At 39.9% G+C, this 23,019-nt stretch overlaps 1 protein-coding gene across 2 annotated transcripts in view; it reads left to right on the top strand.

Annotated features, from left to right (window-relative positions):
- The window catches only part of LOC117487197 (pro-neuregulin-3, membrane-bound isoform), a 474,636-nt gene that overhangs the window by 146,669 nt on the left and 304,948 nt on the right, over window positions 1-23,019 (top strand). The gene's annotated exons all lie outside the window — the stretch shown is intronic.

The following is a 23,019-nucleotide window of genomic DNA, read 5'->3' as shown; positions in this document are numbered from 1 at the left end:
AGCTGATCCAGATTTGCGTCCGATATGACGTAATATCTGAAATGTGGACCCACAGCCCTATCAGAAAGTTGCTATCGGAAACAATGCCCGACTGTTTTGGACGTAATATGGTCGGTGTTTACATTAGCATCGCTAACACTCAGAGCTAACCTGTACTGGAGAGCATGTGTGTGAAGAAGCAGGAAATAAAAAGGAACTCACCTTGTGGTATAACCGGCAAGAGAGAAAGCCTTTGAGCTCCATACTGTTTCAGAAAGAATCCTTGATAATCCATGATATGGCGTTTCATCACGGCAGTATTTAGTTTAGACAGTAGCTGCCGGGTCCCGCATGAGCTCAGACCCCTCCTTTTTTCCTTTTTTTAAAGCTTTATACCCAAATCAGCACTTTTGAAACAGGAAGTGAAATAGAGGGATATGAGGCATGGCTAGAATGGGTGATCTGTTTGGTATTTTGAGCAAAACACTTCATAGACATGTTTTTTATATATTTGTATATATCTGAGACCTATGCTATTGCCTACAAATAGCATTATAGGTGACCTTTAAAGTAGACTTAAGTTATTAGGTTTTATATCAAGTGTAAAGACATATTCTGACTACAAATTAGACAAATATACTTGGCAAGATTTTAAATGTTTGCAGTGCACTGACAGACTTGTGTTTTCTGGTGAATTAGTGAGCGCTACACCCGCCTTGCTTATAGTATGAATATGAATTTGAATAAAAAAAGCCAGCGTTAAATTGTCGATACCACAAAATGTGACTTGCAATATTGAACAAAACACACATTTTGTTTGTTGCCTCTGGGGAGCTTTGGAGTAACGTGCGTTTTATGATTCTCAAGTGTATTCATGAATATTTCATACTTTAATTTTGCAATGTGAAGCCGCCGGACGAAAGATAACCCTGTGACCCCTAAATATGAAAGGATGACTTATAACAGATGAGAGAGGTTTCACTTTGTCCAGTTTTGAAACCGTTTTTGTTCGAAGATTTTCAAAACGTTCAACTATACGGTTGTTCAACATAATTATACCGTATATTTATAGAAGAAGGAAGGAACAGGTCGTATACAATTCTAATAGGTGACGTTTTTGTCTCATTTTCAAAAAAGGTATATCAGGAAAAGGCTTGATTAGAGCGTCTGCCATAGATTGAAATCAGTGATCACAGTGAGAGCTGAGTCTGATACGTGATTAGTAGTGTGTGGAGTGGTATGTTTGTGTTACAGAAAAACAGTCCGATCACATACTTAAGAAAGTTTGAATTTAAATAAACTTTGTGGATAAGAAGAGCTGTCCTTTGTGCACAATCATAAGGTTTTTACGGGGAGATCCTTATCTCTATAATACTGAACAAAAGGACATGGTTTAAATCAACCGGATCGGAAAAATATGGATGTCAGATTGAATGTGCCTATTTTTCACTTGATTTATTCCCTCTGTAAACAATTACCTGATGAGTTCATGGTTTTAAATGCGAGGGTAATGTCGTATTCAAAAGAACATCATGTTCATTTGTAGATTATTGTCTATATTTAGAGAAATCTAGACGATAAAGCAGAGTTGTGATTGAGTGTAGTCCGGTTTGGGTGTTAGCCATAACCATCACCTTTTCCCTGTGTGTTCATTTGAAGGTTATGGTTGCCTAAAAATGTTTTAATTAGCACTTAGTTGTACTATTCTCCTGTCACCAAAAAAAAACATGGCGGTGGCTAAAATGCCAAACTCAAGGCTTTGAAACCAATGGTGCCACTGTGACTTCTTCCAGTTATTATTCTCTGCTTAAAGGCCTCAAAAAAAGTGTAGGACAAACATATTACAAAGACCATTGTTCCAAAAGGCTCTGTATTGAATTTTCAATGTTCAGCTCCATCTTATGAAGCAAAAAGGATCTTTAGAGGCAGGACTGATGAAGACAAAGGCCATAGAGAGACAGATAGATTCATATTGACTCAGGGTGATGTATTCAGGGGAAGATGTTTCCACTGAATTTACACTGAAGAAGAAGAAAGGGTAGAGTCTGCAGAATATGAAGATAAACCGCAGTGTGTAAGTCTGAAAATCTGTCTGCTTCCTCCTCCTCCTCTGCAGCGCTGAATGCAAACTGATAAGATTTAGTTCATATTGAAAAACCTTTTTTACTGCTCCAGATATGCATCGTTCAATTTCTGAATCACAAAACAAGGTAACACGATATTAAGTCACATCCTTAGTAACAAAACATTATTTTTACAAACCCCCCCTCAAGTAAAAATCACCGTTTCTATGTATGTTGCGTCATACTAGTCGTACAGCAGGTCACCGTGCTAACCTGGAGAGATGAGGCGTTGTGACAAAGAGAGACAAAGACAGAGAGGACAATGTTTAGAGCCCATCAGCAGCGAGAGGTCAGCAGCAGAAATGTTGTATCGATCCGGCAACATCCACAAAATAATTTTCACATTAGCTGCACAAGCTACATTACATTACATGTTACTTGCAGTGGGGTTTGAACCTGTGACCATCTGGCCCCATACCAAGGCTCTATCCACTGCGCCACACGCCTCACACACAGACTAAAGCACATGTACACATTTGCGATTGTGAGAGTAATGACATGAGGAAATAAACCAGAAGCACAAGAGCAGTCCTGGTTATGCAGAGGTGGGAGAAGTACTCAGATCTTGTACTTGAGTAAAAGTAGAAGTACTCAGATCTTGTACTTGAGTAAAAGTAGAAGTACTCAGATATTGTACTTGAGTAAAAGTAGAAGTACTCAGATCTTGTTCTTGAGTAAAAGTAGAAGTACTCAGATCTTGTACTTGAGTAAAAGTAGAAGTACTCAGATCTTGTACTTGAGTAAAAGTAGAAGTACTCAGATCTTGTACTTGAGTAAAAGTAGAAGTACTCAGATCTTGTACTTGAGTAAAAGTAGAAGTACTCAGGTCTTGTACTTGAGTAAAAGTAGAAGTACCAGAGTGTAGGAATACTCTGTTACAGTAAAAGTCCTTCATTCAAAATGTTCCTCAAGTGAAAGTAGGAAAGTATGATCATCAAAATATAGTGAAAGTAGCGACAGTAAAAGTAGTGATTGTGTAGATTGGTCCATTTCAGAATAATATATATGATATGTTTTATAATGATTGATCATGAAAGTGTTCTCAAAGCTGGTAAAGGTGCAGCTAGTTTGAATGACTTTGTATACTGCAGGGTAGCTTGTGAATTTACTCCAGGTGGAACTAAAGTCTGATTTAACACTTGATTATATTTCACATCATTAATCCACATCTGTGAAGTAACTAAAGGTATTAAATACATGTAGTGGAGTAAAAGTACACAATGTACCTCTGAACTCTAGTGGGGAAGAAGTACAAAGTAGCCACAAATGGAAATACTCAAGTAAAGTATAAATACCTCAAAGTTGTACATGAGTAAATGTACTTAGGTACTTCAGACCACTGTGTTTAAGTGTTAAATGGAGAAGGTTTGACAGGCAGAAAACCAGACGGTGTTTTATCAACGCCCTGCGCCCTTCCAGAAACAGTAAAGTAAAGCTTTCCAGCAACTTCTCTCTTTTTATTGCCGGGTCTATTTGTTGAGACTTGTTGTAGTTTAAGAGCAAAGCCATAAGGTTTTAATAGCCCTATGTATTCTTCTTTCATGAACCCTGGGTCTGGACAGGCTGATAAAAAATTGATTGTGTCTCTGGAGTCCTGCTGCGTCTCTGGGGGCTTTTTGCTCTCACATGTTATAGGAATGGATCGAAGAAGAAGACAGAGAATTGCTTTTCAAAAAAACACCTCAATACAATATGCTCCTAATGAACCCCTGTGTGTGTCTGCTGCTGTAATGGCTGTGCAGAAACTCTGTGCCGCACAAATGCATAGGTATTTAATTATTAAAGATTTCAACACTTGAGCAGTTTCTAAGTCGGCGCTGAAATGACATCATTTAAAGCCCTGTTATCTCCACAAGACAAGCCAGCGCTGTGATTATCATTAAAGTGCAATGCGTGTACGTACGCTGTGGTGTTTAAGGAAGGGAAAGCAGCCCTTCTGTAAAATAAGATTTAATACCCCGGAGGCGCGTATCAATAAAGAAGATTGACAACCTTTTGCTGGATGAACATTCTGTGTAAGGACTGGCATGAAATCCACAAATCACCAGATAAAGCAGCCATTGCAGGGAAGAGCTTCTGGTCCTGGAATTAGAGCCCCAGAAGCAGGTTAGTCTGCCTGGAAGGAGCATTTAACTGCTTTAACATTGGGATGTGTCTTCTGCACAGCACAGGGACAAAAGTTAACTGCATTTACCCTTCAGCTGCTCCAGAGACGGCTTACTGGAACTCTGTGCAACAGTCATAGCAAAGGCTTTCACTAGCTGCAAGCTACTTTAACTTATTTGATGTATTATAACAACACCTAGATTCACTGAGAATGATCTTTTTACCACATCTTTTTAACATTCCCAGATACTGGTCTTAGGCAGGTAACTGGCAGGTAGTAGACAGGAAGCAGTAAGCTGGAGTCTGAAATAAGATGCTCCATCTGTAGTCCGAGAAGCCTTGTCAGTTCTCATAATAAATGGTAAATGGACTGTACTTATATCGCGCTTTATCCAGTCTTTTTGACCCCTCAAAGCATCATTCACCCATTCACACCTCATTCATGCAGAGCAGTGCCACTTTCTATAGGAAGCTAACATGTATACACATTCACACACCGTTGGCAATCAGGAGCAACTCAGGGTTCAGTATCATAAGATAAGATAGTACTTCATTGATCCCAATTTGGGACATTGTTGTGTTGCAGCAGCATAAAGACATGGCATTGTACAATAACAGTTAAAAGAAATAAACAAGGGAGTAGAACATATACATGTTGCATTTACAAATTAACAATAACAAGATATAAAGCAAGTTATTATATATACATAAGTATGTGAGAATCTTGCCCAAGGATACATTGACATGTTGACTTCATGGGCTGGGATCGAACCAACAACCTTCAGATTGAAAGACGACCACACTCCCTCACAGCCACAGTCGCATTTGAAGGCAAGACGTCTTTTGGGTAAGCAGCCAAACATCCTAAAAACATAACATTAATTAGTGATTTCCGAAGTGTTTCCAGATGTATCTTTAAAAAGCAGTGCATAAAGCAAGGAAAAGGAACCTAATGACAGTTCAACACTTCAGGAAACACCGACTGCCGTGAATACCCTTCTCGAAAAGGCTAATCTGTAATTTAACCGGAAGTGTTTAACACATAAAAAGAATACAAAATATGTACCTCTTAAAGGATTTGGATGGTATTTTAGCATAAACCATTATACTGAAAGATTTTGTACCTCAATAACTATATAATCTGTACTGTGTGGGTATCCAGCATTTAATACAAAACACTGGCAGAGGTATGTGTTTTTAGGAAGGACTAAAATATATTTGACTAGATTTCTATACAAGACATAGCCAAGAGAGGATGTTGTGCTCCGACTTAAAGAGGACATTTTCAGGTTTATATCAGTATGTAGTGTCTCTACTTTAAAGAGTCCTCTCCTGCTGATGTTCAGGTGTATATCAGTATGTAGTGTCTCTAGTTTAAAGAGTCCTCTCCTGCTGATGTTCAGGTGTATATCAGTATGTAGTGTCTCTACTTTAAAGAGTCCTCTCCTGCTGATGTTCAGGTGTATATCAGTATGTAGTGTCTCTACTTTAAAGAGTCCTCTCCTGCTGATGTTCAGGTGTATATCAGTATGTAGTATCTCTACTTTAAAGAGTCCTCTCCTGCTGATGTTCAGGTGTATATCAGTATGTAGTGTCTCTACTTTAAAGAGTCCTCTCCTGATGATGTTCAGGTGTATATCAGTTTGTAGTGTCTCTACTTTAAAGAGTCCTCTCCTGCTGATGTTCAGGTAGTGTCTCTACTGTGACATGTCTCCATGCTTTAATATTCAAAAAGCTCTTTATTTTTCTCCTTTTTGCTGCAGCACCTCTTTTCACCCTCTGTCTGAAACCAGAGCCCAGTCTGCTCTGATTGGTTAGCTGGCCGGCTCTGTTGTGATAGGTCAACCACTTAGAGATGTCCCGCCCCTTAGCCTTTCACGTACAATGTGTTGGAGCGCTAGCCAAGCGCTTACATAGTGATTTCACAAAGTTCCTGAAGTAAACAAAGGAGTCTAATGGAGGCATGTCAGGGGGTAAATGTAAGTGTGTGGGAGAGAAACTCAAATTTTAGCATTTGCAGACCATTTACATGCACAAATTCCTACATAACACACTACAGGAAAGGGGAAACCCAAAAAGCAGAATAGGGCTTCTTTAAAATACTGACATTTCAAAATAACCCAAGGCCTGGCACACTCTGCATCTGGTTATGACATAGAATGACGGATCAAACTATTACTCTCGTGATTTGATGCATGACATGTCGAATGTCCCTCCAGCTGAAGGTCTTGTACTGGATGCAGCCTGTCACAAAGCTGCTGTATCTCTTAGCCCTCACACCCCGGATTTAGACAAGATCCACACACAGGCAGTGAGTGACTGCATCATGGAGTACTTGGTCATGAAATCAGCTCCTATCAGGCCTGATGGGGTGAATCCAGTTGACTCCTCCGGGTGATTGGACTCTGCAAACCTAACGGAACCAATTTATCCGGAGACTCTGGACTCAGGTCCTGGTCCTCGATGTGTATCTGACTCAGAGTGTGTGTGTGTGTGTGTGTGTGTGCATGTCGGACAGAGAGAAAGAGCATGAAAGTACAGTTGCATCAGGACTACACACACACACACACACACACACACACACACACACACACACACACACACACACACACACACACACACACACACACACACACACGGGGCAGGGTGAAGTGGCTTCTCCCTCTGTCCAGCAGTAATGGGCCTTCTCAGCTCAGCCGAAACACTCAGTCACACTCTCGGCTGGGAAATGGATTCGCCAGAGGTTCCCATTCCATTTGTGTGTGAGTGTGTGTGAGAGAGAGAGAGAGGGAGACTTTCTATCCATCTACCACAAACAATGCATTCGATTGTCTGGCAGGCATTTTGTTTAAAGGTCACATATTGTGCAAAATCCACTTTTTCATGTCTCTTCTACATCAACATGTGTCCCCTCTTCTTCATGTCTCTTCTTCATCAACATGTTTCCCCTCTGTGTAAAGAGACTCTGAAAGTTTCAGGAACAAAGATTCTCTCTCTTCTTGTCCTGATCCATTTATATAAAAACCTGTCTGAAAATGAGCTGATCAGATTTTGGCCACTTTATGATGTCATAACGATTTTTTGGTTGTGTAACCATTAGCCAATCAGCAACCAAGGTAACCCCCCCCCCCCCCACCTTATCACCTGAATCTCCTCCTAGAGCACCATTGTGTTCTTTGTAACCAAATCTCTCTCAGAGGGGCGTGGGGAGGGGCTCCTTATTTTCATCTAAAGTAACAGACAGAGAATCAGCACTTTGGAAACAGGGCTGAAACAGAGGGGATTATGGGATGCTGCAATGATCTTTTTGGTGTTTCAGCCAATCAGAGACAGGCTCTGGATATATCTGAGACCTGTAATATATTGATGAAAAACACTATAATAGGGTAAATAAACAGTTCTGCCGTTGGTCAGTTTGACAGTTATGTCATTTTAAAGATATGTCGTTTGCTTCTTAACATCAGTCAAGATTGCTTTATATCAAACACTGATCCTGAGCGTTCCCTACCTTTATCCAAGTAGTTGGGTTAACTCAATCCAATATGTTTCCCCAACCCTAATCAGGTTTTTCTTTGTGTTATCCTACAGGCAAAAATACCAATTCCAAAGAGTCAAGACCTATTTTGCAGTCTCTTATGGAAAGGGTTTATATAATGTCCTCATCAATCTCCCTTTCTCAGTGCTTGTGAACAGACATTTGGGATCTGGTGTGCCAACCAGCCCACAGACTGGGAACAGAGACAACCCAGGCAGTGTTGTGTGGGCTGTCTAGATGTAAAAAAAACATGGGATTAAACCAGTCTATGGATTTAACAAGCCATTATTCAGATTTGGCTCCTCTTCCTATATCACATGCAGGCTCAAAAGAATCATCCGCCCCCCCAATCTGAGTGTTTCAATGTATTTGAACATCAAGCATGTAAGGATGTGCTAACACCAAATACATGTATTAACATTGAGTTTTATAAGTCCCCTTCAATATAGCTTGGTGAGAAGCATTTGTGAGACGACTTAAGCATTAATTTCTCTTCAACCTGTGTCTTTTCCCTGTTGTCGACTTATCACCTTAACCCTTTGTCAGTTTCTGAATTGTAATATGTTGGTTGACTTCAAAATATCTTTCTAAGCGTTCATTTTAACTTAGCTCCCGCCTCTCCTGTCACCAAAACAAATATGGCGATGAAGAACATGCCGAGTCTTCCAAACTGTCTTCCAGATTCCACTGTGACTTTGTCCAATCATTATGTTAAGCTTAACTTTTCAAAATAAGAAACTTCTCATTCAATCTGTAGACTCTTGCTAAGACTAATATTGCATTTCTATAGAAACTGTAGTGAATGGAGCTGTTCAGTTTCATTTTATAATGCAACGTGATCTTTAGAGGCAGGGTTAATAAAGACCATAGAGGCTCAGGGTGATGTATTCCGGATGTTTCCACTGAATTGACACGAGTTCTATGCAGGCTTTATGAACGTACACTGAAGAAGAAGAAAGGCTAGACTCTGCAGAATAAAAAGATTAAATAAACTATTTCAATTTGAAAATCAAATCTCCATTCTTCCTCCGCTCTGCAGCGCTGAATGCAAACTGATAAGATTTAGTTGATATTGCAAAACCATTTTTCGGCTCCAGATATGAATCATTCAATTTTTGAATCGCAAAATATTGAATTTAGTCACATCCTCAGTCCCAAAGCATTACACTGGAAAAAATGCTGCTCCATAACAAGTTAAAAAATAATGAAAACAAGCTGTTTTCACTTGAAATAAGTACAAAAATCTGCCAATAGAACAAGTGAACATTAGCTTGGTAAGATGTCTTGAAATAAGATGTCTTGAAATAAGAAAGGATATTTAGATAAATCAGATCTTGTAATTAGCTGGGAGAACTGTTGAACTATATTTTACCAGGATCCGGCAATGTTGTGTTACAATATAATCCGCAAGTGCTCAAAAGTGTTCTGTTTTCTGATGTTAGTTTGTGCTTTTCCAATAAAGTTTAACCCTCCTGTTGTCTTTGCGTCAAATCTGACCGATTTACTACTTTCATCAATCATAACTTTTTTGTTTTACATTCGACTGCATTAAGGCTTTATGATATCCTTCACAGTAGACATTTGAACATATACAATTGCTGATCACCACTTTCATTGAATTTTGGATGATTTAGTCAACTTTGTAACACCCATGGTGCCAGTAGTACCAGTAGTCTGATACAATATTTACAGTTTGAAAGGGTGAACATTTGGTAAGTAAGTAAGTAAGTAAAACTTTATTTATATAGCACCCTTCTCAACACGGATGTACAAAGTGCTTTACAGTACACAGGACACAATTCAAAGTACAACTATAAAATGTAGAATAAAAGGCATAAAACAGCAGCAGGTAATACATAGGATAAAACACCAATAAAAGACAGCTACTAACTCACCTCCTCCGACGACCCAAAGGCCTGTCGGAAAAGGTGGCTCTTTAACTGCCCCTTAAAAATCTCTACTGAGGCAGAGGCTCTTAGTGTCTGGGGGAGTTTGTTCCAAAGCCTTGGGGCCACCACCTCAAAGGCACGGTCCCCCTTAGTTTTTAGCCTGATTCGGGTGATGATTAATGGTTTTTGTGTTAATGTAATAGCAGTTAAAACAGGACCGGTCACATTTGACCGCGAACACCAAAGTAAGGGGGGTGGAAACGAAGACAATAGGAGGGTTAATCTGAGATACAACTCAAAATAGGATATTTGACTTAACAAGATGATGCATTGTCTAAAAAACAAGACCCTATATCTCACTGCAGTGTTACTTCTGAAGTTATTATGTCTTATATCAGGTGGAGAGACATATTCGGACTAGATATTAGAGACATATACTCAAGATTTCGAGTTTTTGTAGTGTAACGTCTCCTCAACACCACATAGAAAGTCTTCTCTTCTTACTACTGCGGGGATGAGCTGTTGCCCCCCTCCGTGTTTTAAACCCCTCAACACACACCCTTTATTGACAGCGTGTGCTCGAGGCGGTGTAAAACCACTTTGGCTAAACGTTGTTCACCACACCGACCGATATGGAGTACCTGGTGATGGAGAGAGTGGGCTGCCACTATAAATACAAGCTGTCTGATTCACATAGCCTACATGGCTCCCCTCATTCATCATCTATTGTTCTCCAGCCCCCACATAGGCACCTGAAAGAGGAGAGAAGGAGTACGGGGATAAAGGGAGAAAGGACTGAACATGAGCTGTTTATTGTGTGCATGTGTGTGATGCTGGCCAGCGGATTGAACAAAAAGACACATTTCTCTCAACTATGATAATCAGCTTTATTTGATTATGTATTTGTTTCATTACAATACATATTAAAGAAGCCCTTTTAAGCTTTCTGTGGTTTTCCCTTTCCTGTAGTGTAGTACATTATATCCTGTAGATTTGTGTGCATGTAAAGGTTCAGCAAAGGCTTGCAACGTTTTAGAGAGATTCTCTTGACGGCATATTTGCAGTTGATTGCATTGTTCATGTTTATTTTCCTTAGTTGATCAAACCTCCCGTTTTAATACAGAAGTTCCTTCATGTTGCGCCATTCAAATAGAAATGTTTTGGTTATATGCTATCAGTTTACACAATAAGATCACCAATTGTACCAGAATCAGGCCTTCCTCTCAGAAAACAAATGTTGTGGATCCGAAACCTTAGACCCTCAAGACATGACAAGATATAACGAAATATATATTGTTGTACAACAGTATAAGAGACAGAATACTTGTGTCAAGTCCACCGAGAGTATATGTGTCTGTGTAAACCACATGTGTCAAACTCAAGGCCCGGGGGCCAAATCAGGTCCTTGGTGGATTTAATTTCGGCCCGCAGGATAATTTTATTAGATCTGGCCCGCCGGTATATTGCACGCACACCTTCACTCCATCCTGAGGGTCTCCTCAGCTCAGAGCCTGAGCCCAAACATTGATGACCTTGCCCCCAAGATGAGATGCCAAGTATCTGGCTTGAACTAGCATCACAGAGCAGCAACCTGAGTTTACATGGATGTTTCCTTCTGCACTTTTTTTCTTGTGACAACAGGGCATGTTTGGTTTTCTCTTTGAGGGAAATAGTTTTGTTGAAGCTGTTGTTGGCCTGTGGAAAAATGTAATCATAAGAAATGACTCTGGAAAAGCTGCAGATAGAGACATAAGAAATGAATGCAACTGATTATTTAATGTTTAATGTTGTTTTTATAGGCAATCATTTAAAGTGGACCTATCATGCTATATTTGAATAATATAGTGTAGGACCATACCTATATAAGGCATATTTATACTTTTTTTTGCATGCATTTTAGCCATGCCTCATTTTGCTCAATTTGCACTTTTTTATCCCTGTTTTTGCAAGGGCTGATTCAGTGAGAACAGCACCACCTACAGGCCTGGCATATGTACTACAGCGTCTCCAGCGCTTTCGAACGGCAATGGCCGTGGCTGTCTCCTCCTGATTGGTGGAGTTGGCCCAATAGCCGTAGCGCCACCGTCCTGACGTCAGGACAGTGTTCAAATCTGGATCAGTTTTTATCAGATCCGTTGCAGCCCCTTTTTTAGAGATTTGGGTATGGAGGAAAATAGAGAGGGTTGTGTTTTCTGACACTTGGTGAGTTCCCTGGAACACCGGGGACACATATTCATGTAGAAAAGACGTACAAAAGTGCATTTTGCATGATAGGTCCCATTTAAGCTTTGTTAGTTCCAGGTTTAATATGTGCAATAAGTTCATTTCAATAAGTTCTGCAATAAACATTGAACCAGTCCGGCCCTCGACTAGTACCCATTTTTTTATTTTGGCCCACTGTGTATTTGAATTTGACACCCCTGCTGTAAAGAATAACAGAATCTCACAGGTTTTATACACTTCTTTTTAGTTTACACATGCACTACACCTTTGGACCTTTTACAATCACATGTTACAACACCCTATGTTCAATAAACCAAAGGATGAAACTCACGAGCATAGCTTACAACACATATCATATCGATTATTTCAACAGAGAGTTCTCACATCCTGTCACAGTCACAACGTATTTCGGTCTCTTTCTCACACATATGTTTCTTTTGTTGCAAGTACTGATCTGTGAGTTGTGTGAAAGAGAGGGAAGTACAGGATAAGACAATGAGAAACACACCGCAAACTGCTGAGAAAGAACAACCACGTCCCAACTCTTGCTGAGGTGACAGACGGCCGCTCAAACGCACCCGCCTGTTTTCTGTAGGATTATTAACAGATCTCACTCGCTGCTGACGTCTCCATTTCCTGGACTCACCCCAAGCTTTGAGGAGGGTTTTGGAACTGGCATCATCATCATGCTGTATGCTGTACTGCCTACTGTAAATCATAGAAGCATGTATTATTATCGACAAACAATGGAAGTGCACCAGGAGACAGGGCTATGAGGGTTAGCTCTGTGTGCAGGAATGAGCATTAAAGCACATTTTTATTGTTGGGGAGCAGGGGAACGGGTGTTAGAAAGCTACTACTTTCATTTTCTTAAGCCATACTGCATTGAATGGTGCTTCATCCTTCTATCTGTCACATAGGACCGTCCTCTTCAGTCTATCTGGATGTTGTTCAGGTGAAACCGTGTGAATTCTTCCAGTGAATGGGTCCATATAACGTCTAATATTTTGATGGTTGGCTTAACTTGACAAAAAAAGGAACCATTCTTTCCAACATTTTTTAATGATGTTTGCACAGAGTTGGGTTCCTACACAAAGCCATCCCATTAACTGGCATTGTTCATGTAGAGGGAAGACAGTGAAGGATCTAATGGTTGTGGTCGCAGAAGTTTCTATTGCATTCACAAAGGATGCTGGATCTAGGGACCAAAGCTGGTTGCTATAGGAGATAAACAATAATAGATAACCCTATAGAAAAAAATAAAAATTCCTCCACTAATCTCCAATGATTCAACATTCAAGATTCAAGGCTTTCATTGTCATGTGTACATAGCTACAGTGTAGATATGTCGATGACAATCTTAGGTCACAGGCTCCTCCAACAGAGCAACACAATAAAACAGATAAATAAATACAAATAAAATAGAATAGAAATATTGAAAAAAGAGTCTATATACAAGCTGTAGCCCTAAAGATATCCCTATAGACAAATGTAATCTCCAATGGTGAACTATCTTTGCGTTCTGGGAGGTTAAAGTGCAGCATGAGCTACAGATTGACCCCTAAAGAGCTTGTTGAGGTTCAGTGCCCGTGTCGTGACCTTTCCCCGACCCTGTAACCTTGGTAACTGAATCCATCTCAGGGACCTGAACCCTGGCATCCCTCTGCTCTCTGCTGCCAAGAAATACACGTCATTCAGCTCGTCATGTCAATGCCTGTTAGTACAATATGGAAGTGTAACCCAGAAATATTGTGTGGTGGAAATTCTTGATATTAACTAGTCAAAGAGATTCTGGTTCTTAAATCTTTTGCAAAAGAGGCAAACAACATGAAGAGCAGAGATCTACTGTCTATTGACGTGTAAGGCTTACAGAATATTATTATTTATATGTTGAATATAACATCATAGCATTCAATGCTCTGATAATCATAATTTCCATTACAATTGTTTAACCAGCGCATCAAAATCCCTTGTTTTTAACATTTGAATCTAATAATGTCACCTCTTAGTTAAATACTCGATTCTGGTTGGTCAATTGGACATTCCAGAGGTTGTTAATACTCAATAACAGACTGCCGCTAAGAAAAATAGACTGTTGCTAGGTAGAATTAACCAGTTAAGCCCCATGCCCCCGGTACCTGAAAAACAGGCTCGGGGCTTAACTGGTTAAAGCTGGCTACACACCAACCCGATTTTGGGAGTCAGAGGCCGTCAGAGGCAGTCGGGCATTCGCGGCGCCCTACTCAGGTTGGTGTGTCCCGCACCGTCGTCTCTTTACAGCACCTTTTCACACCTCCCAGAGGTCAGAGAAAGTCGGCCCAAGCAATCACTCTGATTGGCTGTTCACACTACCGCTGCCTGCTGGTAAGGACAGTTATTGCCACTCGTCGACTGAAGTATTTGCAGTGTGTTCGTAGGCGGGCGGCGTAGCGGGCGGCGTAGCCGACGCAGGCGACGTAGCTGACGGAAAAGTCGGGACGCCTTCGGTACGCGTTCTTTGGTCTCAGGTGGGTGTGTAGCGGCCTTAAGGGACTAAGTGCATTGATTCTCTGTTTTTGAATCAATAACATCATTTTTGATAAATATTTTAAGTCAAGTTGTTGGTTTATTTAGTAGTTTGCAGTGTAATACGCTTTGCACAGGATCCTGATCACCCTGGTAGTGTTTTGGTTTCATTAATGACGCCTTGCTTCACATTATTCTTTACATATATGGAAGATAGGTGGCTTTGATTGGGTTCCAGACAACTGGGTTTTAGGCGATTGATGGGTTGGTGGTATTTAATTTAATTTGACTGTACAATATTAGATTTTTCATTCTATTCTTGTACATATCATATTCTACTTATGTGTATATAGACTTCTTGCACTATGTTTTTTTTGTATTTTATCATATATGTTGCATCATTGCAATTTCTACACTGTAGCTTATGACATTAAAACCTTTGAATCTTGAAAGAAAATGGGGAGTTTTCTCTTTGTCAGGAGGATATCATTGGACCTCGAAGTGCCCAATATGCCACACTTTAGGTCTCTTTGTATGCCCTTGTTTTTGGTTTATGTGCACAATGTCACTGAGGCCTTGAGATGAGAACATTGTGAAGTTCCATGTCCTATTTTTGCCTGACAGGTTATTTGTGCTAGTTGTTGTGCCATTAGCCTTTTACCCTCTGTAAACACCTGAGAGCGTCACAGTGAAACCGACAGGTCCATCATTAGGAAGATTATTAATGTGACCTTTTCATTCCGGTGAGGTTTGCATCAATCATGTAACAGCCAATTGAACATCTCTGCGTGACTTGCATTAATGTCACAACACAATTTGCCCCTTTTTACCAAAAATAAGGACTCCAAAGTAATACAAAAAAAAGGGATTTAATGTGTTTTAAACTCAACAGTCCTTTCACTAATGACTACATAACGTTAAAAGGCAATATGGTTAGGGTTCGGTAAGTAAAACGAGTGCAGCCGCTGATCCAGGAATGATAAAACTGAACATTAAAAGCCTTAAATGTCTCAATCTGGAGGAGAGTTAACCTTGCTAAATATGGTTTGAAACACTTCTAAGTTTCATTCTCATAATGGAAACAAAAGATCATACCCCATGGCAAGGTTTGGTGAAACATTAATAAAACATAATGCCTTAAAGCAAGACATTAAGCCTAGCTGTCTCACACTGTAATTGTTCCATTGGTGCCTCTGTGGCTGTACTCCACTGGCCATGTGTTGAAGGATCTAAGACACTATCTCCAAATGTTCAGTCCTCTGACTGTGTGGGTGTAATGTTATGCTTCTTAATTCCTTCTTAGTCCCAGTAGTCCTTCTACTTTCTCATTTAGAGCAAGAAGTAAAACAGGGGTCAGTCTGTTCTCCTGACAATATTCAACCAGCATGAACTCTCACTAGATCTGGGATGAAGAGGTGGAAAAATAACAAGCATGTTGATTTAAAAAGGTGGACCAGAGGTGGGAAGTAGTGGAGTACAAATACTTCGTTACTGTACTTAAGTACATTTTTCTGGTATCAGTACTTTACTCCACTACTTATTTTTTTGATGACTTTTTTACTTTGACTTCTTACATTTTGAACACAAATACCTGTACTTTCTACTGTATTTTATTCATCTGAACTATAGTCAAACTCTCTAAGAAGACTTTGGAAAACATCAAACCATCTGCGCTGTGCAAAGCTTCCGTAAGCTTCTGTGGAAATGTACTTTAATGTATATCCTTATTATTTTTTTACATTGTAATCCATGTAATGTATGCTTAGCGTTTTCATTATACTGTACGCATAATGCTTTTATTTGCATCTTTAACTGTCAGTCCTGTACCCTGAAATAAGGATAACGTCTTGGAAAGGGGAATTTATGGATTTAATATTTTATTATTTTTGTCTTAATGGGATTAGAGAGGGAATCAATATTCTTGTGATAGAAACTAAATGTTAAATGGACTGTACTTAGTCCGTTTTATCAGGTCTTAACAACCCCTCAAAGCGCTTTACATACTATATGTCATCATTTACACCTCATTCGAGCAGAACCACTTGGTTGTATATCTTATCATAGCTTAATCATATATGGCAATATCAATAAAGCATGACCTACAAATACACCAGTTATACTATGGAATATGCTGATGTAGGCAGAGGTGGGAAGTAGTGGAGTACAAATACTTTGTTACTGTACTTAAGTACATTGTTCTGGTATCAGTACTTTACTCCACTACTTATTTTTCTGACCACTTTTTACTTTTACTTCTTACATTTTGAACCCAAATACCTGTACTTTCTACTTCTTACATTTTGAACACAAATACCTGTACTTTCTACTTCTTACATTTTGAACCCAAATACCTGTACTTTCTACTTCTTACATGTTGAACACAAATACCTGTACTTTCTACTTCTTACATTTTGAACACAAATACCTGTACTTTCTACTTCTTACATTTTGAACCCAAATACCTGTACTTTCTACTTCTTACATGTTGAACACAAATACCTGTACTTTCTACTTCTTACATTTTGAACACAAATACCTGTACTTTCTACTTCTTACCTGTTGAACACAAATACCTGTACTTTCTACTTCTTACATGTTGAATACAAATACCTGTACTTTCTACTTCTTACATTTCCCAAACAGGCTGGTTCCTTTAGTTTGAATGTGTGTTTGGTGGCGTGATCATTATTATTTAGAGTCATTGTGTGCCTATTGATTTGAACACGATCCGTGTATCCATCATTTCCTGGTCTTCTCTAAAGAAGAGGGACCAATGAAAACGTTGTCATGTTGCCGTTGTTCAGCATGGAAACATTCATTAGCTAACAATGACATTATTGTTCTATTAATATAAAGGGAGGTCAGGTACTCTTTAAAACAGCTGCTAGTTATGGGTACTTTTTACTGAAGTACATTTCAAAGCCCTCTTTACTTTTACTTGAGTAAAGAAGTTTAGTCAGTACTTCTACTTTTACCAGAGTATTTTTAAACACGAGTATCTGTACTTCTACTTGAGTAAAGGATGTGTGTACTTTTGCCTTCTCTGAGGAGGACGAAAAGGAGACCAGGATGTATGTTTGTGTTTCCCTAGTAAATGCAGGTTTCTACTGCCAGATGTAAGGCTGCTGGGCATCTCTGGTTGCATGTTTCCACTCAATAATCCACAGACTGGCATGCACAAAGTAACGCCCACTCTGTTCTCTTGTTCACATGTAAGAAAAAGCTTAGAGTAGATTTTTTTACGGTGTAATTTAACCGCCGTTGACGCATTGAGCAGGTACTACTTACAGCTTAATATACACTCTGACCTAAAACATAGAATTGACATGACATGTAATTCTGAGCTGCTCCTGATATAAGGTCTGAATCAGCTTTGCAAACCTGTTCTCACAACTATATAACAAGAGGGGATTGGGGCTAGCAGAACTAACAATCAACTAGTTAAATGGATCATGAATAATGATAGTGTTATGCATGAACACGCACTTTAATTAGAGGAATGTAGAGAGGTGTGACAATTGAAGTAGCTGTGTTTTTACTAAACATATGGTAGTTATGCCATTCTCAATTTTCTTTTAAAGGGACCATGTTATACCCATTTTCAGGTTCATATTTCTTTTTTGTGTCTCTACTGTGACATGTCTCCAACTCTTCAGGATACCCCGACTGTTGTGTCTTCTCAAAAAGGCTAATCTGTAATTTAACCAGAAGTGTTTACCACATGCAAAGAATACACAAGATGTACCTCTTAAAGGATTTGGATGGTATTTTAGCATAAACCATTATACTGAAAGATGTTGTACCTGAATAATGATATGATCTGTACTGTGTGGGTATTCAGCATGTAATACAAAACACTGGCAGAGGTATGTGTTTTTAGGAAGGACTAAACAATGTATTTGACTGGATTTCTACAAGACAGAGCCAAGAGAGGATGTTGTGCTTAGACTCCGACTTAAAGAGGACATTTTCAGGTTCATATCTCCATGCTTTATCACCCTCTGTCTGAAACCAGAGCCCAATCTGCTCTGATTGGTTAGCTGGCAGGCGCTGTTGTGATTGGTCAACCAGCTTAGAGATGTCCCGCCCCTTTAGGGAGTTTAAAGAACAGGTTGTTTCAACTTTGCAGACCATTTACATGCACTAAAACCAATAGAACACACTACAGGGAAGGGAAGTCCCCAAAAAGCATTTGATGGTCTCTTTATGAATTTACCCCGTATATTTGCAGTGTTGCAGTGTTACTACTGTATGGGGACGTACAACACACATTTAGGAAGGGCCATAGGAACTCATTTCTATCGTGGAATTTTTAAATATGGGAGTTTAGAAGCTGCGAGCTGTTTTCATGTTTACTTGCCTAAGCATTATCCCTGTGAGGGGGCGTCAGAGCACTCGAGCTTCTGGGCTCACAGGCATAAGAGACTATCGTACGAGTACAGCTGTGTCCACACACCGCCCCTCCTCAAACTGAGGGGTAACACTTGCTCAGAAGAGTCAAACAGTTGTGCACTGAGTACGTGAATATGCTCAATCAACACTGAATACAACGCCTCTCTATACGGCACATTATTATTGTGTTGACTCTTTACTCAACAGGATCATCTGCCTTCTGTCCAATGCAAAGGGTGTCAATGTCTGTATTTACGCATTAGGACATATTTTTATTTTTGCAAAAAGCAATAACTGACAGATGCATTGAGTAGAAAGGAAGAGAGGCAATGTATCTTTGATTTCACTGCAGATCCAGGACCATATGATCCCCAAACATATCACTTATTCGGGCATGTGTATAATTGGCTATGGAAAGAGTCCTAAAAATAGAAACTGACAAAATGGAAAGCTTTATGACCATGAGTACGCTAGTGAGAGCACCATTTATAAAGTAGTCCCTTGGTAAGTGGGTATACTATATTAGGTATGGGTAGACACTACTATGCATTTCAATGCCTTTTCGGCTATTCGGCGAATATACTAATAATTGGCAAAACAAGTGGAGAATTACCGGACTAAATGACACTATTCTGATGAAAGAAAAGATTGTAAGAAAGGTTAAACGATAACAAAACAGTGACTTTTAGAAAGACACAGGACAATATCTACGGGCCACAGCATCATCATACCACATATTGTTATTCAAATTGAACATAAGGGGGGGAACACATCTATAGTGTGTGTGTGTGTGTGTGTGTGTGTGTGTGTGTGTGTGTGTGTGTGTGTGTGTGTGTGTGTGTGTGTGTGTGTGTGTGTGGTGTGTGTGTGTGTGTGTGTGTGTGTGTGTGTGTGTGTGTGTGTGTGTGTGTGTGTGTGTGTGTGTGTGTGTGTGTGTGTGTGTGTGCGTGGGCAAAATGAACATTGTTAAATGATTGCAGGCCATCTGCCTTCAGACTGTCCACTGTCTCTAAAGGCTGCCAGCAGGAGATGTAGCCAACTTGTTTCCTTTCAAAAAGTTGGGAGAAAGCATGCTGACATTTAGTTTATTTATTCAACAAAAACTGCATTTTTACAAGTTTGCCAAGACATATACTGCAGGTCAGTTTTAGGGCCTGATCAAGCACCTGAATGATCAAAGTCAAAGTCAACTTTATTGTCAATTTTTCAGTTTGTGTGTACAGACAGAGAGATCAAAATACCGTTTCCCACAATCCCGAATACAAAAACAAATATATATAAAAAATATGTATGCAAATATGTATATACCTATATATACGCAATCAAAGACACATTTATACATATGCACACATTAAGATCTAAATAAAAGCACAACAATCAATATATACAAAAATAACAGTCACTTCAATATCTTTGAAAATGTACATTAGTGCAAGACTGTCCATAGCAGCGTAAAAAGAGATCTTCTCACAATGAGTGACCCACTGACCCTATTGATTTACACACTCTTTGTGTGGAGGGATTCCCAGTAGACTCCCACGGCTGTAAGCTGTGAGGGAGAGTCGTGCTGCATCATTAAGAAAACTCGGCTTATACTGACAAACGACTCCCCGCTGCCAAGCCACACAGCAATTAAGTCTATCTCATCTTAATCCGATGGCAAAGTCCACCTGAAAAAAGATAATTTCACTCCAGGTTTCCGAGACGAAAGGAGTGTATCATCCTCATTAGCAGGCTCTCCTGACAGTGGGTTATACATTTACCAGACATTTTCTGAAAAAGAAGTGGCAGCACGGGTCATTTTCAGTGCTGTCTGGAGCTCAGTAATACTTCTTTTACGCACTTGAGGGAGTGGGGCTTATACATACTGCCTGTCTAGTTCACATCGAATAAGATGATGAGAAGCAGCAGAGAAAAAGTTACTGATGGTTTGTGTTAGTGCATCCTGAGGGGACGTCTCAGAGTGCCTGCAGAACACTGGAGCCTCATGGGAGCGATATGGAGAGACTCAGTGTTATTCTGAAGGGAGCATCAGATACTCACTGATAGAGAGGCTTCCTCACATTCACTTTGAATGAAAACCACATCTGATGACTTGTTTAGGACTGATCTCAGTGCATATGCAAACACTACAGACACCATGACTTCACCACAGGAGTTTTAACAGTGATATTTATAGTCATTTTGGTGTTTCACATGCATGTTTTCTACTTCATTTGGTAGCTCTCATGGGAGTCTACTGGATCATTTGCTGATACTGCAGGACCACATGTGAAGTGAATTGTAGGGTCATGTGATTGCATTTAATTCTACTGAAAAATATTTAGAACACATTTAGCCAAATGCGTGACTTGAAGCTGTTTCAACTTTAGTGATTACTGTTTCATGATTCCATGCTTTGTTGTTCAAAAAGCTCTTTATTTTTCTCATACTGCCTGTGCTGCAGCACCTCTTTTCACCCTCTGTCTGAAACCAGAGCCCAGTCTGCTCTGATTGGTTAATTGGCCGACTCTGTTGTGATTGGTCAATCCCTTAGAGATGTCCCTATCGCGTACAATGTGTCGGAACGCTAGCCTATACGGGGGGAGGAATGTTTGTGAGAGAAACTTTACACTACAGTAAAGGGAAAAGTAAAAATATGTTGACTTGCACCTTTCTCATGAAGACTTGTAACTTCCCTTGCCCCCAAAAGCAGTCCCAACATGAATTAAACACTTAAGACAACATTACATGTTACTTGTTAGACGCTTTTATCCAAAGCGACTTACATCTTAATACTGTGGGCAATCCCCACAGGAGCAATTTGGGGTGAAGTGTCTCAGGGACACAACGACATGCTGACTGCAGAGGGACTCGAACTTGCTATCCCCTGATTCAAAGTCATGCACACTATCCACTGAGCCACAGCCCCCCCTACAACAACTGTGCCATGAGTAATATTACCTTTCTACAGGACAGTATATTAAGGGTTCAGTCAGTACATTTAAATCAATGCATTTTATACATTTGCATTCTAATCCTCGGTGTGCCCGGAGCAATGCATTGGAGTTAAATTGGACCAGAGTGATGTATAACATTCCCCGGCTGCACAGAATCATACCTTATCAAAGTTGAGCGGAGCTATTCGGCTACCCAAAATAGTCCTGCAGTGCCGTGAATGCATAATGAGGAACTCACAGAAAGGCAAACGGGCATCCATTGGATTAAAATCATCACAACACCATTGTAGTGGAAATTACACACTTAATCACAAATATACAAGTTTAAACCAAAGTCTTGTTATTTAATAAAGTGTTACAGCATTTAACAGAATCCATTTCCAGCTGGAAGGACAGATAACCTGCACCACTAATGTAGCACAAGAATCTGACAACATACTGTACAACAGGAAATACAAGCACTTTATACAAAGAAAACAAAGGAAAGAGGAAGGTCTCAGCAGGGAATCTACATTACAGGCTATTGAAGTGTTGGCCAGATGGTTGAAAGTTGCATACATGGTAATAGAGTGGTGCAGGGATGACGTATTTACCTGGAAGTAAGCTGCTGGTTCCCTCGACAAAAAAGCAATGGGATTTCTCCATAGGATTTTGGAAAGTAGCTCAAAATAAGGTCTGTGGAAAACAAACCTGTTTGATAAATGCACGTTTTGTTCAACCGGATAATCTCCACATGTCTACCCTACTTGTATAATGTTCGAATCATAAATGTAATGTCCGGAAGCAAAATGCTAACGTTATGCTATAGAGGAACTACAGCCGAGTACAGCAGCACGACTTCAACGTCACGCCAACTTAAGATCCATATTCAAAAATACAGATTCTAAATTGTTCAAGTTGAAGCGTTTGTTTGAACAGTTTGCAGGAGGCAGGGACTTGCTTTCAAGCAGAACAGGGCAAACAAACTTAGAGGGAGTGTTTACGTGTTCGGCGTAATGACTTACAACGGCCTCGACAACTTCTGTAGTCCTATTCAGCCACTTGTTAACAACCATCGTTTTTCAGACACGTAAACTCTTCAGAAATCACCAGTGGGGTCACTGCTGATGGATTTAATGTCCTAGAACAAAACGTGATCCGTCTCTTCAATGTGTCTCAACCACAGACCTTATTTCCAACTATTTTCCAAAGTGCTACGGAGAAATCCCATTGGCTCTGAGACGAGGGAACAGGAAGTGGTGAAATGCTGACTCACTGCACCACTCTATTACAAACCTAATATCAATCCTAACAATGGTCCAAGAGACAGCCTTCTGTCTGTTCTAAGG

This window comes from Trematomus bernacchii, unplaced genomic scaffold, assembly GCF_902827165.1.
Source record: "Trematomus bernacchii unplaced genomic scaffold, fTreBer1.1, whole genome shotgun sequence".
Taxonomy (NCBI): domain Eukaryota; kingdom Metazoa; phylum Chordata; class Actinopteri; order Perciformes; family Nototheniidae; genus Trematomus; species Trematomus bernacchii.
Note: the sequence above shows the minus strand (reverse complement) of the source record. Positions and strands in the feature narration are given on the sequence as shown.